Source organism: Globicephala melas, chromosome 19 (assembly GCF_963455315.2).
Source record: "Globicephala melas chromosome 19, mGloMel1.2, whole genome shotgun sequence".
In the NCBI taxonomy this organism is placed as follows: Eukaryota; Metazoa; Chordata; class Mammalia; order Artiodactyla; family Delphinidae; genus Globicephala; species Globicephala melas.
In genome coordinates, this window is record NC_083332.1 from 6,300,203 (window position 1) to 6,312,280 (window position 12,078).

The 12,078-nt window shown below is 60.7% G+C and overlaps 1 protein-coding gene across 1 annotated transcript in view; it reads left to right on the top strand.

Moving 5' to 3' along the window:
* Positions 1-986: 986 nt before the first annotated feature.
* Positions 987-12,078, top strand: part of LRRC4B (leucine rich repeat containing 4B) — a 38,969-nt gene continuing 27,877 nt past the window's right edge. Inside the window, exon 1 of the mRNA XM_030849930.3 lies at positions 987-1,367. The gene's annotated coding sequence lies outside the window, so the exon portion shown is untranslated. The remainder of the gene's footprint in view (positions 1,368-12,078) is intronic.

The window sequence follows — 12,078 nt, forward strand, 5'->3', positions numbered from 1 at the left end:
GAAAGGCGGGGCGGGGGTGGTGGTGATGAAGTGGGCACACAGTGAGGGTTCAAGACATTCCCTCCGTGCTCTCCCTCAGGCTCCTGCAGCCCACCTGTGCTCCACAGCTCTAGCTCCCAGGCTCCTTTCTCCCCTGGCCTGGATCTCCCCTCTCCCCCCACCCCCCTCTTGGTCTCTCTCCCTTCAGTCCTCTCATCTCTGTCCAGCTTTGTTTCTCCCCATCAGGCCAGCGCCTCCGCCCTGCTTCCTCCCTCTCCCCACATTCCCCCAAAGCCTCCCCGCCTTTCCTCCCGCCCTCTCCTACCTCTCCCCTCCCTCCTCCCTTCCCCCACTTCCCCGCTCCTGGGCCTTCTCCAGCCCCCTAAACATCTCTGTCCTTCCAGACCCTCTTTCCTGTCCTCTGCCTACTGCCTCCCTCTCCCCAGCTCGGCTTCCCCTCCATCCACCAGCTCTGGCCCTGCCTTCCCCTTCCCTCCGCATTCACCCCGCAAATATTTACCAAAGGTGTACTAGGAGTTTCTCCCCCCCGGCCTCCCATCCTGTCCGGGACGAGCTCGCCTCCCTCTCCCCTTCTTTCCACCCTTCCCCGCTCCTCCCTCGGTGCCTCCCTCTCCTGCTTCCCGCTCGGCCCTCCCTCCCGCTCTTTCCTTCCCTCTCTTCTCTTTCTCTCACTTTCTTCCCCTTCTTTCTCCCACCGCTTCACCCCTCCCCCACCCTCCCCCTCTCGTCCCTCCCCCTTTCCCTCCCTTCCCCATCCTCTCCCTTTGCCTCCCTCCCCTTCTTCCTCTCCTTCTCTCCTCTCCCCCCTCCGTTCCCTCCCGGGCAGCCTCCCCCCTCCCGGCGCCCTCCCTCCCCTCCCTCCCGCTCCCCCTCCATCATCAGTATTCCGCTCCCGTCTCTGCCGCTCTCGGCGGCTCTCGGTCGCTGCCGCACCGTCCGAGGCGGGGGCCGGGGCCGGGGCCGGGGCCTGGGGGGGTGGGGTGGGGGGAGAGCGGCGCCGGCGGCCCGACGAGGGAGGAAGGAAGGAAGGAAGGCTGGAAGGAAGGAAGCGAGGAAAGAAAGAAGGAAAGAAAGGAAGGCAAGAAGGAAGGCGGGCCGGCGGACGAGGGCGCCGGGCCGGGCGGCAGGCGGGCGGGCGAGCGAGGAGGCAGCGCGGCCCCCGAACCCCACCGCTGCCGCTGCGGAAGCCCCCTCCCCATCCAGGACCGGGGAGGGGGGAGAACGCGAGAGACCCGGGCCCGGACGCAGCCCCGCCCCCCGCGCCTCCCCGCAGCGGGCCTCGCACCCCAAATCCCTGTGCCTCATTGGGGGGGCCTCCCCCCGCGGGCCGGGCATGCTGCCCCCCGGAAGGAGCCCCTTTCCTCGCTGTGAGTAGCCGCCGAAGGGCCCGGGCGGGGGCGGGAGGAGGAACCGCGGGGGGGGGAGCATTCTCTAATTAGGGGACCGTGGTCTTAGGCCTCCTCGGGGCTGGGGGGCCGGCGGCAGAGGACAGTGGGCGGGGCCTGATGGAGAGCAGCAGGCGGTGGGGGAGGTAGTCGGGTGGGGGTCCTCCGGGCCAGGCTAGTTCTGTGTTGGGGGCGGGGGTCGCCGCTGCCTAGGGACGGGGTGGGGGGGGGGGAATGTGCGTCCGGCGGTCGTTGTGTATCCAGCTGTAGGGCTGAGGATGTAGGCTTGCGGGGCGGGGGGGGGAGGGGAGGTGGCTCGCTGGGTGTAGGTCTGGGCCCCTCTTTCTGGGGCGGGAGTTCGGGTTCTTCCCCCCCCCATTGCCCCTCCCACCTTCCACACCGCCGCTGCTTGGGGTGGGGGGGCACGCCAGTGATGGGGAGGGGGGGAGAGGCGGGCACGGGGTTTCCTTGGTGACCGCGCCTGGCAGGAGCGGTTGCCCTGGCAACCGGGGAGAACCGGGGAGTTTGGGAAGTGAGAATGGGAAAAACGGAGGGGGTGACTGGGGAACGAGACAACCCTCTCCCCAATCTTCAGCCCCTCTCCCTCTGGGGTCCCCCAACCCCCTACTGATGGGCAACCAAACCCCTTCCCCTCCCTCTTCCCAAGACCCCCTTCCTTGACCCCATTCTGCTTCGGGGCCTTCTATCCTTGGCACGTGTCTCTCTGGGACCACTACCTGCCTCCCACCGTCCTTAGCCCTCTCCTCTTGGGGACCTCCCCTCCCCCATTTGCTGCCCTCCCAAGCCTTCCCACCCTCATACCTACTCTTCTAGGACCTTCTAACTGCACCTCATCTTCCCCTCAGGATCCCCTCATCCCCCATCTCTCCCCCTCACCCCCAGACATCCCCCCTTGACCCCCTCTCCAGGAGATCGCAACTTTGGCCTCTTTTTCCTCTAGCCCCCAGTCGCCACCTTGATTCCTCTCAGGACCCCTTATCACTTCCCCTCTCTGCTTAGGACCTTCACCTGGGCAGGGGCCGGTGGAGCTTCTCCCTAGCACCCCAGCCTCTTTCGCTACATCCTGCTCTGTCCGGGACCCCCTTCTGTGACCTCTCTTCACTTAGAGCCCCCCATCCCTGTCTCCTCACCTCATGGGATCCCCCAATCCCAGACCCCCCAGTCCTAGGGGCCTCCTGTCTGGAACCTCTCCTTCTCTTTCCCTCGGCTGTTTCCAACTCCCCGTCAGTCCTGGGGAGCCCGTGACCCAGGCTCTGTCCAGGGTCCCGCCCACATTTCCAAGCCCCCACCTCCCTGGGCTCTTCCTTCTCTCCGGCCAGGGGCCCAGCCAGTCTCTCTCCTGGACTCTGGGTCCTGATGCCCATGGTGCCCCCTCACCCACCCGGCCCGTCCTGTCTCTCTGCCACTCCCATCCTCCTCCCCCTCTCTCCCCGCCCCCACCCCTGCCGCTCCTCCGGAGCTCCGGCCCCTTCTCCCCGCCCTGCTCCTCGCAGCCTCAGGCCTTGCTTTCTGGAAGAGACTTTCTCAGGGTGAGGAAATCCCCTGGGGAGAGCCCAGATGGGAAAGGGGAGGGGGAGGGGGCCACAGGGCTGCCCCTCAGCCCCCTCCCCACGCCCTCCCCAGCTGGAAGCTGCAGTCGAGCCTCCGCAGCGTACCATTGCTATGCACCTCACATCCCAAGTCCCGGCCGCGCAGCCGCCAGACAGGAACTCGGGCTCCAGCGGCAGCTGGGGATAGCCAGAGTCGCTTCCCTCCCGGTCCAGGCAGCAGGCAGCATCCTCTCCCCGCTAGAACCTCCCCCCACCCCGCAGTGGCCAGGATCAGCCCCTCCCTCTTCCTGTCTCCTTGCTGCTTCTAACGTGCACCTCCTTTCCCTCCCCACCTTCCTCCCGCTCTTCCCTGGGTCTCCTCTAATCCTGGCACTTGAGTGTTCAAACACACACTCAGAAAGGAGGGACAGAGAGCGAAGCAGCCAAGAGGTAAGAGGGAGACATTCAGACAAGGCAGGGGAGGGTGGGAGAGAGGGGGACCCCACTCCCAAACAGACACACAGTTAGGGCGCACCACCAGGGAGCCAGACCTGCACGGAGTTACTCAAGTTCCAAAAGAAAGGAAAGTAGGGGAGGGAGGGGAACACACACCATCCTCACACACAGAGCAAGGGACCGGGCAAGGCAGAGACACAGGGAGCCGCAGACTCTGGAGCGTACGGGGAGAGACCCAGGGCGCAGGTGGGAAGGAGCCCGAGGGCACTCCAGCACCCGAGAGGTGCGGGGGGCGACCAGAGGCACAGCGCCCAACTTGCCAGAGAGAGTCAGCCATCACTGGAGGGCAGGAGGTAGCGTGTGAGGAAGACACAGAGGCATGTGTAGGCAGAGGTGCACACGTGCGTGGGCGCACACGCACAAACACACACACACACAGTCATTCACTCGCAGCCAGAGACCCAGATGCGGAATCAGAGAGACCCAGTTACAAACTTGGCTTCAGAGCCCAGAGTCAGAGAGAAAGACCTGGACACACAGAGACACACGCAGTCCCTCATACACAGAGACACGGAGGGAGAGACAAAGGCAGCACCTCCTGGAGAGATGCCCTGTCAGGGAGGCCCTCACTCCTGGTCACCCTGTGCCCTCACACTCACAGAGACTCAAAGAGGTGTCATGGGGACATCGAGAGGCACGGAGGAGGCCCCAGAGCTCTGGAGATGCAGCCCCGCGTGTTGCTGGTACATTCTCACATCCCAGCGCGAGGGGTCTCCGTGTGTGCTGGACGGGCCCCGGCAGCCGCCCTGCATCCCTCCCAGAGTCAGTCAGAGGGCTCCGGCAGGATTAAGACGTCAGGTATCAGAGGGCCTTTGACACGTCTCGGGAAAATGGAGCCAGGGCCCAGCACGCACGCAGGCACGGGCACCGGGGCCAGGTGGAGAGAGGCAGGTCTCCAGGCGAGGTGCTGTGGGGCATGGCCAGAGTGGGGGGGCGGGAGGGGAAGCGCTGAGTCCTCAGCCGCTTCCAGCACCCCGGCTCCTCTCCTCTCCCCCGCCATGGCTCACCTGTCTCCTCCGATAGGACAGTGCACCCTCTCATTATCACACCCTCCGCATCCTTCTTCCCTTCCCCGACCTCTCCGGCTGGGCATCTGTCCTAAGGTGTCACCTGGACCTCGTGTCTCTATCTCTGCACCTCCATCTCCCACCTCTCTCCCCTCGGCTAACCCTTCACCCCGCCCCCCCGCCCAGTGCCTTCGGTCTTCCCTCCTCTGTCTACCCTTGCTTTCTTTTCCACTTCTTTCCAGCCGCACTCGCTCCCTGCACTTTCTTCTCCGTTTCTCTCCGTTTCTCTCCCTCACTCTCCCTCACCTCCATCTGGCTCTCCCTCACCTCCAGCCATCTGTTTCTAGCCGCCCCTCTGTCTTCCTTCCTCTTCCTTTTTCCCTGCACTCGCCCTCCCCACAGCCCTGAGCACTTACACTGGTGTCCTGTGGACGGCGAGCGTTATTTCCCCCTACTGCTTTCAAAGTGCTTAATGTGTTGCCAACTTTTTGAAAAAACTTAGCAATTTCACATGAAAACTCATTCACATCACAAGAAAAAAATGTGTAACTTCGCGTGGTGGTTTGTAAGTAGACTTCTTGTGATCGTTTTGCACACACTGAATTATTGTGTGTTACACCTAAAGCTAATATAATGTTATATTCAATTCTATCTCAAAACTCCAGATTCTCAGCTGCTTTTGCACAATTCTCCCCCTGGGGTAGCAGTGCCCTGTGCTCAGGTGCCCCAAGGACCAACCCTCCCTGCTCTGTTCTTACCTGCTTCGTCCATCTTCCTTACCTGCCCAGCACTAGAGTCAGCTGAGTTTTCCACCTCTGCTATTTTCTCTTCTGTTCCTCTCCAAGTGGTTCTTCCCACCTCTCCCACCCCATCCCCCGTCACTCTCTCCACACTCCTACCATTGACTTTCTTCCAGAATCGGAGCCCCTTTGCCAGGGGCTCTCTCTGCCTGCCCTTCCTGCCCCATCATTCTTCGGGGCAGTTTTGCCCCAGCTCTGGGCCTCCCTGGATCCAGGGCCTGCCTCCCTGCCACACCAAGGGCGGGAAGACTCTTAAGACCACCAGGCTGCAGAGCACACACAAGTGCTGTTGCAGCCCATCCTTGGTTGGCTGACAGCCAGGGTGGGCCCCAGACCCCACCCTTGTCCCCCGTGGGTCAGATTGCAGCCCACAGGCAGGGGTGGGTTTCCCTGTGTGTTGAAGGGAGGGCAGGTACACAGTTGAAAGTTCACCTGGTCCCAGTGCAGGTCTCAGAGGACAAGAGGCTATGTTCCGGGGGACGAGGGGCTTCACTTGGTCTCATCTCCGGGTCAGGGTGCAGATGACAGGGGTCCCCTTTGTGCCAAGACAGTGCTCAACCCCACCAGCAGTTCCTCCACCATCACCCTTGTTGGGGTGTAGGGAGAATGTCTGTGTTTCCTCTCTGGCAGAGTGTAGGAAGTCTCCTCATCCCTGAGTTTAGGAACACTCCATCTTTGCTGGGGAGAAACCCCCTTTCCCTTCCCTTCCCAGTCCCTGAGAGTGGGGTGACTCTGCCGGAGAGGGGGTGGCAGGAGAGTAAAAAGAGTGCCAAGATGCCCCCTTGTTGCCTGGAAACCTACATGCAACTGTTGTCATGGCAGGTGGAGGGGAGGGGCTGCTTCTGAGGCCTGGGAGATGGGCTGGTAGGGCCCCTGCAGGCAGAAGTCCATCCCAGGGGGCGGCTGGGTCCTCAAGAGGGCTGCAGAGAGTGAGGACGCTGGGTCCTGGTGGGGGTGTTGAGAAGCCTGTGTACGACCCAGATGGCTAGCAGAGAGGGAGCGAGGTAGGGCTGGGGCAGCGACCCAGGCCACTCCCTTCCTGTCTCAGCTGTGTCCCCCTGGACCCCTCAGCCCACACTCCTGTCAGAGGGTTGAGCTTAGGCCCCAGAGCTCTTGTTCAAGCGCTGTGACAAAGGTCAGAAAACAGCGGCAGCCCCAGCTCTCCCAGAGGGGCAGCCCCAGGCGGTAAACGCGGAGATTTGCCGTCCACTTGCCTGGAACCCTCAAACACAGGGCCGGAGATAATGATGACAAGAGCTGACATTCATTAGCGCTTACCCTGGGCCAGGCTCTGTGCTGGTGATTCCATGTGGATTTGTTCTGTTCTCTCCTCACAGGAGTCCTGGGGGGGAGGCACGATCATCATCCTTATTTGACAAAAGGGGGAACTGATGCGGGAGAGATGAGGTCCCTTACCCGAGATCACCAAGGTAGAAGTGGCAGAGCTGGGACTGCAAACCTGGGCACTGGCCACTCTGCAGATTACCTCCCCCAGCTGAGATCACTGCTTTCCAAAGGGGGAAACAGAGAGGGCACCATGCTGGCCCATCAGCCCTCCGAGTGGAAATTAGGATCATTGATAATAACAATAATCAGATCGTTAAGAATAACAGATTCAGAAGATTAGAGTTTAAAAGAGATATCGGAGTTCTGGTAACTCACAGGCTCCTGGCCTCTCGATCTTGTTTATGCCCAGAGGGGAGAGGACATACCCAGGCCCATTCTCACGGCGGACTTTCCTTACCAGGGTGGGGGTGTCCAGTCCAGGTCCAGCTGGGTCTGGGGGGAACAAAGATCCTTCAGGTGATTCTGTGGGTCCCCCCCCAGTGATAAATGGGTGTTTCTGATCCAGCCAGAAACACTGGATTAACATGAGGGGGGGTGGGGGGTGGAGTAAAAAGGAGGAAAAGATTTGTTCTTCTGACCCAGTGAGAATAAGTGATAACTGTTATTAATGATTTATTACTGACAACACTGTCATTGAGGTGTCCAGCACTGGACAGGTAATGACACCAAGCTAGGTGTCATTACCTTCACAGACAGAGCCTGGGGGGGGTCGGAGGGGGACACAGTGAGAAAGCGGCGGGTCAGAGTGTAAACCCAGGTCTCCCCGACACCCTTGCTCTTTCCACCTGTCCATCCTTCCTAAAGTGACAGTGTGACACTATCCAGGAGGAGGAGAATAGTCACAGTCATAGAAGAGCTGTATTGACCTTCTATGAGCCAGACACTGTGCTCAGCAGCGCCACAGATACGGGGACCACCGACTCCCCACCACCCGAGGAGGCCGACTAGCTCTTTTCCTCATTTTACAGATGAGCAAACTGAGGCCACGAGAGGCGATGTCCCCTTTCCAAGGCCCCATGTCTGATACGAGTGACGATCGAGGTTCTCACCCCGGTCTGCCTCCCCTCCCAGCACACCCCTAGACAGGGTGGGGGAGGGGAGGGTTCCTTACTCATCTGGAAATGGAACGTGGGAGCGGATTGCACACTTAGGGGACCCTTGACCCCTTGCTCCAGGACCAGCATCCCTGGGAAATGTGGGATCTCGGCCTGGTCCTGGATCCACCAGGTCAGAACCTGCACTTTCACAAAGCCCCCAGCTCAGCTCACCTGGATGTGCACCGATGTCTAAGGAACACTGACCCCGTCCAAGGAGTTTTCAGCTCTTGGTTACTTTTAGTAGAACCCCCCCTTTTTTAAAGAGTAGTAGTTCTGCGCGCCCTGAGATGGAAAGCAGATGGCAGCATTGCCCTTCCAGGGGACAGGGAGGGGAGCAGGGGGGCGGGAGGCCACGGTCAGGCTGGCTCAGACTAAGGCCCTCCCCACCTGCAAACTCACCCCCATGCACCCCTGCGAGGCCTTGGCAATAACCGCTGTTTGGAGAACCGCCAGTACCAGGCTAGGTCCTAGCTCTCTCCCTGGGCGGATTCAATTCAGCGGCGGTGTGAGGCCGCCCCACCTCCCAGAGTCACACAGTACAGGGGCCCTGGGTGTTCAGCTTCCTTCCATCTCTTGGTTCCTGCCTGGGTCCGGGCGGTCATGGGTACAACGAGGACTCAGGACCTCACCACGCCTCAGCATGCCCTTCCGTGAAGTGGAACTGCTGTAGTTCCTCCCCTGCGGGCCCAAGGCTGCCTCAGCAGAGGCCTGGCACAGAGCAGGCTTCATACGACAAAGGCAGAGCCAGCCTGGCTGTCGTGCCCTACTCTCAGTTGAGTTTGTTTCTCTCACTTTGATCTCCTTCCAAGTCCTTCCAGAATCCTGGGAGAGCCCTGCGAGGTTGTTGGGCAGAGCCTCCGAGCAGAGGAGCCCAAGCTCTGGGGACTCAGGACTGGTTCCAAGCGGGACGGAGGCTGAACCGGGAGGCACTGGGATGGCCATACCACGCTGTCCGTTACAGGAACCACTACGGCCACAGCCATGTGTGGCCATCGACATTTAGATTAGTTTAAAGAGGGGCTTCCCTGGCGGTCCAGTGGTTAAGACTCTGAGCTTCCACCGCAGGGGGCACGGGTCCGATCCCTGGTCGGGGAACTTAAGAATCTGCGTGCTGCAGGGCACAGCCAAAAAAAAAAAAAAAATTCTCGATTAATTTAAAGTAAATCAGCAATTCAGCTCCTCACTCACACCACGTGGCAAGTGCTTGATGGCCACATATGCCGGCGGCCACCATACCCGACGGCGCGGATAGCACTTCAGTGGGGGACGGCGACCCACTCAAACACTGAACCGGTTCCACACCGGCTGGCAAACAGCTGCTGTTCTCCCCCCACCCCCTGCCTCCCCAGCCCTGTGTCATATGCTACCTGTTATCAATTCCCATTTCTCAGACGAAGAAACGGGGACGGCGAGCTCTGGTTCCCAGCAGAAAATCGGCAGCTGCCTGGGACCGGAGCGGGTTTGCTTCTGTCCCCGCTCGCCAGGCAGACTTCGCGTCCCAGCTCACGTTTGCCAGGCACTTGCTGACCAGACCATCTTCTGGGCCCCCTTTCCCCAGCCCCGGGCAGCGCTGACTGTCACTGATGTCCTGTTTTAAAGGAGGAAATGGGAGCCCAGAGAGGGGGAGGGCTTGGCCCAAGGTAACACAGCCAGCGACCGATAGCAACCAGGCTGCGGGTCCTTCCACCACCCGTAGCATCTGGGATGCTGGCATGAGCGGGTTCGCCACCTACAAGCAAAGACTGGACCGCTCCAATCTCCTCTCCCCAACCTTCTTCCCTGCCCTCTCCCCTTTCTTGGCTTTAAGAATGTGACCCCCAATCTATAAGAAGAACCTGGCCCCTCCCTCTGCCTCATCTCCAAGTTCTGCCACTGTTTGCAAATTGTCAGTATCTTTTCATTCTTTTCCTCCTCGCCACCCCTGTGGCCCCGGCCCCAGACTCATCCTCTCTCCCTGGACCTTTGGCCCAGCTCCTGCCCGGCCTCAGTCTCTCCCAAGAGTCCACTCAGAGGGAACTTTCCAACCCAGAGCTGACCCTGCCCCTCTCCTGTCACAGCCTCCCACCCTCAGCTCCCAGCACCCCCGCCTCTCAGTCCGCTGTGGAGCAGGACGTCTTTGTAACCGAGCTGGACTCTGCAGACCCCCGACCCCCATCTGCCTCTCTGGCCCCCAGGCCTTTACACACAGGGGTCCCTCTGCCTGACGCGCCCTTCACCCGCATGCCTCGCGCTGTTTTGCCATCACTTCCTCCCGCAGACGTTCCAGGGCCTCCACCCTGTGCTCACCCTCTCACTCGGCCTTTGTATGTCTCCCCTCCGGACCACTAACTCCCCAAAGACAAAGGCAGGTCTCCTCTGCCCCTGCGCCCCCGGCGCCGGCAGGGAATCCAGCGGTAGGGGGCGCTCGCTCGCTCCTTCATTCTGCGGGTATCGATGAGGCTCTGTAGGAGCCGGGCGCGTCCTAGGCACCCGGGATGCAGCCAGACAGACAAACTCCCTGCCTGGGGAGCTCACCTTCTAGTGGGGAGACAGGCAATGCGCAGGACCAGGCGTTATCCATCATATGATGTCGGGCCAGCTGATGAGAGGGTTGTGAAGGAAAGGAAGAGAAGTGTAAGGGACGGGCTGGGGGGCGGGGGGCAAAGAAACCCTCCCGGAGCGGGCACGGAACAGAGTCCAGCATGGAGACAGAGAGAGCAACGCAGACCCAAGGAGGACCGCTCCAGGCAGAGGGAACAGCAAGGGCAAAGGCCCTGAGGTGGGAACGTGCCTGGTGTGTGGGCGGAGACTCGGGGTGGTGGAGTCACCGGTAAATATTTGTTAAATGAACATATGAAAGACCAAATAAATGACCCGTCAGTGCTTCTCGGTCGGGAGTTGGGGGAAGACAGGAGAAGACAGCCCCCCTCACCAAGCAAGTCATCTCTCCCCAGCCCACCGCTGCCTCAGGAAGCTTGGGCAAGTCCTGAGCTGAGCCCCCAACTCTGTCTCCTCCGCAGCAGCTATGAGGGGCCTGAGCCACCCTTTTCCCAGGGTGATTCTATCTCAAAAGTTAGCGGACTGTCGATTCTCGGGGCTTTGGGGTTGCTTTTATTTTAAAAGCATTCAGGACACGGACAGGCTCAGAGGGACACACGTGTGAAGTTGTTTCATCCATCCCTGAAGCCTGTGCTGCCTGTACCCTGCCCCTCTTCCCCCCACCTTAACAGCTCCCGGCCATGCCCGTATGACAGACATCCAGGGAGAGAAGTGTTCATCTCTCCCTGGCTTTGATGTCTCTCCGCCCTCCTGGCTCCAGGCTCCACTTCCGCCCCAGTCCCTCACAGTTGGGAAGTTCTTCTTTAGATCTAACCTCCATCCCTCTTGCTGCGATGGCAGTCAATTTCCTATCTTTTCTCTCACCTCCTGAACTTCCCCCAGAAAAAACTGAGTACGCCTGACTGGAATGTTCCCTGCCTCTCTTTTCTCCTCACCCCGCCTCTCCTGGGCCCCTGAGTCTCCGATCTGCCATCTGCCTGAATCCTCTCAGGCACGATGCCCGAGATCTCTCAGGACTTGGGGAGGACGGTGAAGCTGGCGGGGCCTCGGCCCGTCGCCTCGAGTGCCTGGCCCTCCGTGCCTCCGCCTTCCCCTGGATCTGGGCTCGCTTTCTAGCTTCCTCTGTTCCCCCTTAACGCCTCTCTCCCTCTCCCTTGCCACCTCCCAGGGCTCGCGTTGGTCTCTGTCTCTGTTTCTCTCTCGTGCTGTGTCTCTGCCCCTTTCTGCCTTTCACACCTCTTCTCTCTGGGGCCTCTTGCATCTCTGTGTCTGCTTCGGTCCCTTGCACCAGGTGGGGGTGGAGGACCCTCACGTTGAGGCTTCTCCCAGGGCCCTGGGGTGAGCGAGGCAGTGGGGTGACCTGGCCCAGGGCTGGGCCTTGGGTTCCAATCCCAGCTGCCCTGTATCCAGGCTGTGTGACCATCGGCCAGTACCTTCAGCCCTCAGGATCTGCTTCTCCATCTGGAAAACGGACACAGGGACAAAGCCTTCTTCCTAGGGCCGCAGGAAGAAGCCAGCATCTGGAGACGAGGGCACGGCTAAGCATGGCCCTAGGCCCATAGCGAGTGCTCAACAGAGATTCCCGTCACTATCAGGGGCGGACCATGGCCAGTGAGGGTGGCAGAAGGCAGGTCACAGTTCAACAGGCCCCCAGGAGACCTCCAAGGGAACTGTCCCTGCTATCACGACAAGCTAGAGCGTCTCTGGGGCCCCTCGGCTCTGGGGAGGCTGACCAGGGAGGGGCCGCTTCCCAGCGGCGTGTTTAGCCTTGAGCAAGCGACTTTGCCTCTCTGTGCCTCAGCTTCCCTGTCTGTGAAGTGGGGGTGAGAGCGGCCCCC